Genomic DNA, 9,585 nt, shown 5'->3' on the forward strand with positions numbered 1-9,585 from the left:
ACAAGTAACAAAAACTTAAATCAAATATATAAACAAAAATAACCAAACCAAATTTTAACTACACAAAGGTTTATTTATTTTTACATATATAAATTAAATTTTAATATATATACATCTGTGTGTTTTGGTTTTTAATAAGTAAAATTTATTCATAATGTTGTCAAAACCATAAAATCAAGTTTTCACCAAAACCATTAAATCGTGTTTCAGCTAAAACCGCTAAGTCGTGTTTCCTGGTAAAACCGCAAAATCGAGTTCCCTCCTCTCAAAACCGTAAAATTATGTTTTCCCGTCAAAACCGTAAAATTTAGTTTTCATGTCAAAAACCTTAAAATAAAGTTTTTCCCACCAAAACCACAAAATGGAGTTTATAAGTCTAAACAATATTTTTATTTTCAGCCCTAATAAAATATTTTTTATTTAATAGTGTTTTCTCTTTGTGTATCACCTAATAACCATTTAAACTATAAAATAATTGTTCATGGGTTAAATATTAAAATATTAACTCATTAATTTAAATGAGTTATGGATTGACCTAGTCCATTTGTCAAATGAATTAGTTTTATCCATTATCTATATAAGTTTAAAACCATTTGAATAACGGCTTGGTTTGGATTGGTTTACCCATTTTGACACTCTTAACTCTTAAGCGTGTTCAAAAAGCTGAAGTGAAATCAAATAACTTTAATATCTAATTTATATAAAATGTGATTATTTTCAAATACTATGAATTTGTACAATGGTATGCATATAACTTTTTTTACCATTTTCTCCTTTTGTATCTTCATATATTGCTTCTAGTAAACTATCAAGATCTACCACTGGTTTGTTCCTGATTCACTGTGACCAAGCATGATACATAGTCACTTTACCATCATTTTCATTTCGACAGAAGAGCTGCCACTGACAAGGATAACGTTTTCGTCCGATAGAACTAGTCCATTTGTTTTTTTCTTCATCTCATTATGCTTTCCCCATAACACAACATATAGACCACATACAATCAATATTCCCCCCCAGTGCACTAAAAATTGAAAATAATGTTAGTATACAAATAATAAATATATATGTCTAATCCTCAAAATGTGTTGCATTTTACCTTCCTAAGTAAAGCTTTTCGTCCAAGAACAAAGCACCAGCCAAGGCGACAATCACGAGCAAGAGGGGGTTGAAGATGGCTACAAAGAGTGGAGCCCTTACCCTCGAACAAATTGAAATTAGTGATACTACTAATGCTGTTGCCACTGTTCCCTAATAGTTTTAGTTCCAAACATTAATTTGGTAAGTCAGTATTAAGATATTTGATAGCATATATTATATCGTCACAAAATATGTCACAGAACAAAAGTAGATATATACCGAATATGCAACTGTCCATAACCTAATGTCCCACCCGAGCTTCCATTGTGACCAATCCCTCTCCACGCATAATGCATAGATAGTGGATTGGAAGAAGGCCATCAAGCTCATCAAACCTGTGCTCGCGTAATGGCATGGAAATGTTTCACTCATCTTTGCCTGTAATGTACATTTTGTGTACCGAAAACAACAAATCTTTTCATTAGTCGATGTGTGTATATGTTTTTTTTTTTTCATAACCACGGATCCTGAATTGACCAGATCGTTCAGCACAACACAAAACCCTAACAGATATTCATAAGTTACTCACCTGTATAATGATCCATATAGAATAAGAGAAGCAACTTATAAGGGCCAAACAGGCTCCCAGCACATGGTGATCAGAAGGCAGCAAAGCCACGTGGCCGGTGCTAGTACCAGGAAGAAGTTTAATGTTGGACTTCAAGAAATCAATAGAAAAGCCTTTGTAAAAGGTGAACAACATCGCTCCACCTATGCCCACTAATGTCCCAAATACTTTTGCTTTCCCTACAGCTGTTCCAAACTCCAGTCTCTCCAACCTTCGGATATATAAATACAATTTTTTTTCGGTTGCAAATGTTAAAATGATATATCAGTACATGTATGGTACATGTGTTATATATAAACATACACACACAGACACACGCATGTATGTATGCTTTTCGATATGTGTATTAGTATGTATTACCTGACAGATATGCCAACGATAAATGTTATGGCGGGTATAAGATTAGCCATTGCACTCGTGAATGTAGCCGACGTCAGTGCCATACTTCTGAAATATAGATTCTTTTCTAATGATCCCCTGCAATATCATATGTTTTTACTTTTTACAAATAATCAGTATATTTGAAAAAGAACACAACAAGTGTAAACAACTAAACACAGATTATCAAAGTATGCACAAAAAATTATATAACACATTATAGTGTAGATTATTATTATCATTATAGAATCTTGTCATTAGCAGGCTTGTATATAAAACAAAGGTCCCTGACAAAATAATATAGGAGATTCAATGTACAGACGGATCCGTATATCTAAAAACTTAGGGTATCATTAGCTGAATTCAGATTCATCAGATCTGTGATTTTAGTATCTGTATCCAAATCCGTGTCTTCTGGATATCTGTCTAGATATTTTAGTATCCAGACTCATATACGGATTCATAAAAGAAAAAAAATTAAAACTAAAATACTAATATTCTAAGAATACTACCTAAATTAAATATTATTAAAATAAAATATTTTAAGACTAATTTTATATATAAATATGTATATAAACTATAAATATTAATAAAACTAAAATTTAATATATTTAATAAATCTGGATTCAGATCTGAATATTCAAAATTAAAAATCAAGATATCCAGATTCAGTTCTGGTTTTGATGATTCCAACATTTTATTATCCGTATCTGGATCTTGATGTCCCAGATATTCTATTTTCGAAACAAATCTGTAGCGGATCTCGGATCTTGTGGATCCCAGTCCCAGCCCTAAATGGCACCATACAACTTAACTCTTTATTCTCATTTACCATATTGTATTTTTAAATGAGTAAAAAGTTCTAGTTTGTAGATCTTTAAAATTCATCTAGAGCATGACATAAGAGTATTTCTAATGTAGTACTATTTTTTTTCTCTTTTAAACAGAGTAATTCCACATTAGAATTGAGTTTTACACAAATTATATTTTATTTTAAAAGTAAAAATCGAGTAATGAATAAAAATTAAATAAATAATTTCATTTGCAATAAACTATTTTATTACTCTGTTATGAAGTAGAAAATAGAATAAGTTAAAATATTTTTTATTCCAAATTTCATAGTCGAGCGAAAAAAAGAATAGGTCAGAGATACTCTAAATCATGCTAAATTATCTTTTTTAAAGTGAGATCTTTTCTAATGGAAATCGAACGTGTATATATATATAGGGAAAATCGCATAAAAAACCCTCAAAGTGTCACTTACTAACACTTTAAACCTTGAAGTTTTTTCACTAACACTTTTAACCTCCAAAGTGACATTTGTATCATAAAAAACCTTCAAATCAAAAAATTGACCGGTTCAGCAGGTAATTTTTTTAAAATAATTATTTAATTAATAAAATAAACAAAATAAATAAATAAAAATCCAAAAAAATAAATAAAAATCGAAAAATTCTAATAAAATTTACAAAAAAAAAAAAATAAAAAAAAAATAAATTAAATTTAGAAAATTAAATAAATATATTAAAAATTAAATTATTTTCTAAAATATTAATAAAAATAAATAAAAAGTTAATAATAAATAAGATTAAATTTAAATAGAGAAGAACTAAATAAAAAGTTCACAATTTTTTCTAAAAAATGGAAAATATAAAATTCAAAATCACTAGTGACGATGATGGTTTCTCACATAACCATTAACAATGATGATAATTGCCATATCTCCAACGATAGTTTCCAACATCATCTTGAAAATGACAAAAAAAAATCTTTTTCAAACTTTTGAATTTTCATTTTTTTTGAAATATATGAATTTTTATTTTTCTGTTTTTTTAATTTGATCTCTTTAGTTTTGAATTTTAATTTTCTAAATTTTAATTAATTTTCTGATTTTTTTTAATTTTCTGATTTTTATTAATTAATATATAATTACATAAGAATCAAAAAAGTTAGAAAAAATCCGAAATTAATTATTATTTAGAAAATTAAAATTCAAAAATAAATGAGATCAAACTAAAAACAGAAAATAAAAAATTCGTATATTTCAAAAAAAATGAAAATTCAAAAGTTTGAAATTTTTTTTTGTCATTTTTAAGATGATGTTGGAAACTATCATTGGAGATATGACAATTATCGTCATTGTTAATGGTTATGTGAGAAACCATCATCGTCACTTGTGAATTTTGAATTTTGAGTTTTATATTTTCCATTTTTTAGAAAAAACTGTGAACTTTTTATTTAGTTCTTCTCTATTTAAATTTAATCTTATTTATTATTAATTTTTTAGTTATTTTTATTAATATTTTAGAAAATAATTTAATTTTTAATATATTTATTTAATTTTTTAAAATTTTAATTTATTATTTTTTATTTCTTTTTTTTTTTGATTTTTGTAATTTTATTAAAATTTTCGATTTTTATTTATTTTTGGATTTTTATTTATTTATTTTGTTTATTTTATTAATTAAATAATTATTTTTGAAAAATTACCTGCTGAACCGGTCAATTTTTTGATTTGGAGGTTTTTTATGATACAAATGTCACTTTGAAGGTTAAACGTGTTAGTGAAAAAACTTCAAGGTTTAAAGTGCTAGTAAGTGACACTTTGAGGGTTTTTTATGCGATTTTTCCTATATATATATGTGTAATCTTTTACAATTCAATTTAGGAATTTTAGTCGTTACCAACTCATCGGTTGTCCATTTTGTATATTTCTCTTTTTCAACGATCACTTACCTACCTCAGTTTAAATATACCTGAAAGATGGAACATCTCAAAATTACTTACCCGAATAAGCCACTCAGGAAGCCTTGGAAGATAATTTTCCATGTCATTTTTAGTCTTTTCCCCCTATAAACAAAAAAAACCCCGGAATTTTGGTATTTTTCCTGTGAAAATGAGCATCAGATTCATACAACATAACTTGACGAACTGTACAATTGTTCTGTATTGAAGAAAAAGTAGACAAGAAAGGGGGACATCGGCTAAAATGTAGCTAAAGAGACTGAAAAATCATATAGTTGGACAACATATTTTACATATTGTTCTTTATGATAAAATGTTTTTACTTATATTTTGGAATTCGTATATATATTTTCGGACATTCTATGAATATGGAGTCTAGGATAGAACTTGCCGGTTGAAGAAGAAAGCAAGAGGAACAATAACCGCTGTGGAGAGCAGGAAGCGGTAAGCTAGAATGACAGGTACGCTCGCGCCACTGCTTATGGCCAACTTGAAGAAGATGTGGACTCCCGATTGAGCCACCTGTACCACCAACATCAATAGCACCGGCTTCATCCCATTTGTCAGAGCCATTTCCACAGAGGATTACTTGTTTGATTTTGGGAAATGAATATCAAAACGAGTTTCTGAAATAATTCTAATAGTCGGAAAGCATAAAAATAAGGAAAAAGATTCTCCACTAATATATCATTTTGATTGTTTTTAATTTATAAATAGTTGTGATTTAAAAATATTAAAAATATATATTTATAGATCGGTCTTTAAAATTTGTATATTTTTATTTTATATATAAGAGATAAATGTTTGGGCCTAATACTTTAACAAAATTATCAATACTTCCATTCATACAATTATATAAATCATAATATAGCTTATTAAAAATAAACTTAGATTTTTAGTTAAATAAAATTATAATGTTGAGTTAATTTCACATTGACCGAACTGTTAAATGTGGTTGAGTTAATTGCTGATGACAAAACCACAACTTCATTTTGATTGTTTTTAACTTATAAATAGTTGTGATTTAAAAATATTAAAAATATATATTTATAGATCAGTCTTTCAAATTTGTATATTTTTATTTTATATATAAGAGATAAATCTTTGGGCCTAATACTTTAACAAAAATATCAATACTTCCATTCATACAATTATATAAATCATAATATAGCTTATTAAAAATAAACTTAGATTTTTAGTTAAATAAAATTATAACGTTGAGTTAATTTCACATTGACCGAGAAAACTGTTAGTCAACTGTTAAATGTGGTTGAGTTAATTGCTGATGACAAAACCACAACTTCATTATTTTCTTCTTCGGATAAGGATTGTTAATGGTCAATCTCTACAAACTATGAGCGACTGAGCGTCCCAACTCCCAACAGGGGAGCGTTTCCGGTAAAGATCGTGATGAAGTTACACATGAAATGAAAACTATGCATTCGTTACGCAGTTTCATATTCAATTCTACTCCGTCCGTTTCAGTTTAGTTGTTGTTCTAGAGAAAAAAATATGTTTCAAAATAAGTGTCGTTCTTGAATTTCAATACAAAATTTACTAATAAAATTCTTTTATCTATTTTTCTATTGGCTAAAATATGGTTAAGTGTATAGGTAATTGTGTTTTATCTTAAAAATATATAAAATTACATGTGTTATTAATATATGTGCATAAGTCTAGAATGACAATTAAAATAAAACGGAGGGAGTATACAACAATGTTATATACTATGGTTGTGATCGGTAAATACTAGAGTAAATAGGTGAAAATAAAGTAGAGTAAAAAGGTGGAAAAGTTTCAGAGTAAACAAATAAAATACAATAAAAATAAAAGTTATACCTAGCGTTAATTGATTCTCTCTCACTTAACTATGAGGGAAAAAATAAGTCATTTTACCTTTGATTCAACAGTAACTGGAGTAAATGAACTGAAATAGTTTTCCACTTGATTGGAAAAAAATCAGAGTAAATGGGCTGAAATGTTTTTTCACCTACTTTATTTTACTCTAACTATACCATACAATCACACTCTATATAATATTCAAGACAAACCCATATGATTTTGTTTTTGCGTGGTTAAAATAGAATAATGAATTTTATATACTACATGAGCTGTTAATTGGACAGCGGTCAACGTTATATACACACAGGGCAATGATGCTATGACACCAATATCTTTATTTAAAAAGCCAAGAAGAATATTTTTTTTTAGAAGACTACAAGAATAGTTAGCATTAGGCCTGGGCACGGATCGGATATCCGGGTTTTTAAAGGTATTTGCAATTTGCTTCGAATGTTACGGATATCTAATTTTTCGATTTGCTTTGATTCGAAAAAATACGGATATTCGGAAAAACGGATATCCGGAAAATAAATAGATATTTGCAGATATTTGCGGATACTTACGGATATCTCATTTGTTTTGATTAATACAAATAATCTTAAAAATTTGATACAAATTTGTTTTGAAAAATATTTTTTTTTGCATGATATAAAAGATAAAAATTAAAAGATATAGTAAATCTACATATTTTGTAAAATTTTAAACTTAATTAACAATTATAATAACACAAAACTTAAGAAAAAATTATAATTGTCATAAATGTTTTTTTTCCTTTTATGTAATACTTTTATATAAGTAATAATGTGAATAGAATCTGTCAAATCATATGTTAGAATAATAATTTTATACATTTAAAATTTTAAATATAATCAAAATATACATGTATTTATATATTGACGGATCGGATCGGATATTCGATTCCCAAAATTTTAATATTTGTGATTTGCTTCGATATTAACGGATATTGAATTTTAGTATTTGCTTTGCTTCGAAAACTTACGGATATTCGGAATTTTCGGATCGAATAGCAACGGATAACGAATCAAATCAAATTTCACGGATAAAATGCCCACCCCTGGTTAGCATTATCTTTTGAAGCACCATTTTTGACCAAAAAAAAAACTTCAATTTTGGTCCAAATACTAAGAAGTCTCCATAGTTCACATTGTCTTACTAAAATTCGTTTTCGGCTTCAGTTTCAGATACGTTGTCAAGAAAGAACTTTGCTTTTAGAGGAAAGTAAATTTAATTAGTACTCGGGAGTGTTTTAATACATGCTCAGTGATTATTTTATATATTTTATTATATATTATGTTTAAACCGTTTTAGGCTTTTAGCATCGTGTTTGTGTAGTGTTTAATTTACGTGTATTTGTATAATCTCACCTTTGTTTTCTTGTCTTTATTTTTTTTTTGCATAAACCCTTTTTTTTCTTGTTGATATGTCATGTTTATTTTAGGTCAATCAGTCTTATATAAATAAGTTCGATTCTCGTACCTAGTCGTTGTCACTTTGTAGGTGATTGTTGAGTTTATCATAAACTTCCAAATTTAAGTTAATTATCGCAAATAGTTTTTATATACTGTAGTAATGTTGATTTCTTCATAAATTTTGTTGTACTACTACCAATACAAGTTAGAAAAACTGTATACTCTCGACTCTCGAGTTAACATCCAAACTGAAAAGAACAACAAACCTTTTTGATGACTATGATGTAAAATTTTGATGTGGTTATTGATCATTATATCAAATAGAATTATAGACTATATGATGATGTATGATTTATCTAGAGTTTAAAAAAAAAACAGTTTTTGATTGAGATGCTAATTGGTTAACGCTTGATTGAGATAACGAAAATCCACGAGGTTTTTTCTAATATGAACTAAAATTTCAAGTCAAACACAGAAATAACAGAAATAATTTATTTTATTTTTTTGAATTTTTTCCTATTCATTCTAAAAGTTCGAATTAATCATGAAAATATCATCAATTTTTTCCGAAAATGAATATTTTACCTTATCATTCTCATCTTACCAAGTATTTACAACAGTGTCATTCTCATCACACACCTACCACCATGAACAACTAATTTGAAACTCTTAATGCACAAAATTTTCGATTTTACTCTTCATATCTCATTACTTATACACACAAATCACATTTCTTCGACTTTCTCTTTAAATTCATCCAAAAACCAAGATTTTGATTCCAAACTTTAATAAGGTTCATATAGACATTGACGCTCATGATTCTTGTTCATTAACAAGTTGGTAGCTTTTCTAGTGAAGTTCTCGGTGCTTGGAGAAGTTAAGGAAGTCATCTTACAAATTCAAAGTATGAAATCTTTTTTTTTCAGATCTGTTCGCGAAAACTTTCAGAAGATTTCGTTAGATGTGTTCTTCATCGAGAAGACTTCCTAGAAGTCTTTTAACATTCCTGTGTAAACAAAAAAAACACAGAGAAGACTTCTCAGATAAAAATGTTAGTTTTGTAATTGACCAAAGTTCGTCAGAAATTTGACTTTTTATAGAAGATTTCTCGGGAAATCTTCTCAAGAAAGACTTCTATAGAAATCTTTCCAAAATCTTTCTCACTGTCGAAAAAAGTCGTGGATTGCTTTTTCAATAGAAAAATAATAGTAAAATATTTAATATTAATGAAAAAACTTCTTGAGAAGTCTTCTAGAAAATTTTTGCTTTAGAAGTATTCTTAAATTTTATTCCGGGTTTTGGTCAAACATTTGGTTACGAGGGAAGACACCGAAGAAAGACATCTAAAGAAATCTTCTCTGGAAAAATCAAATATAGTCAACTCCAAGGAAGAATTCGGGAAGACTTTCATAAGACTTCTACAAAAAGTCAAATTTCTAAAAAAAACTTTGGTTAATTTCAAAACTAACATATTTATCTGAG

The 9,585-nt window shown here is 27.7% G+C and overlaps 1 pseudogene; it reads right to left on the bottom strand.

The window, feature by feature from the left end:
* Positions 1–715: 715 nt before the first annotated feature.
* On the bottom strand, positions 716–5,425 carry LOC130508604 (WAT1-related protein At1g68170-like; annotated as a pseudogene).
* Between the last annotated feature and the right edge of the window lie 4,160 nt (positions 5,426–9,585).

This window comes from Raphanus sativus, chromosome 2, assembly GCF_000801105.2.
Source record: "Raphanus sativus cultivar WK10039 chromosome 2, ASM80110v3, whole genome shotgun sequence".
Classification (NCBI taxonomy): Eukaryota; Viridiplantae; Streptophyta; class Magnoliopsida; order Brassicales; family Brassicaceae; genus Raphanus; species Raphanus sativus.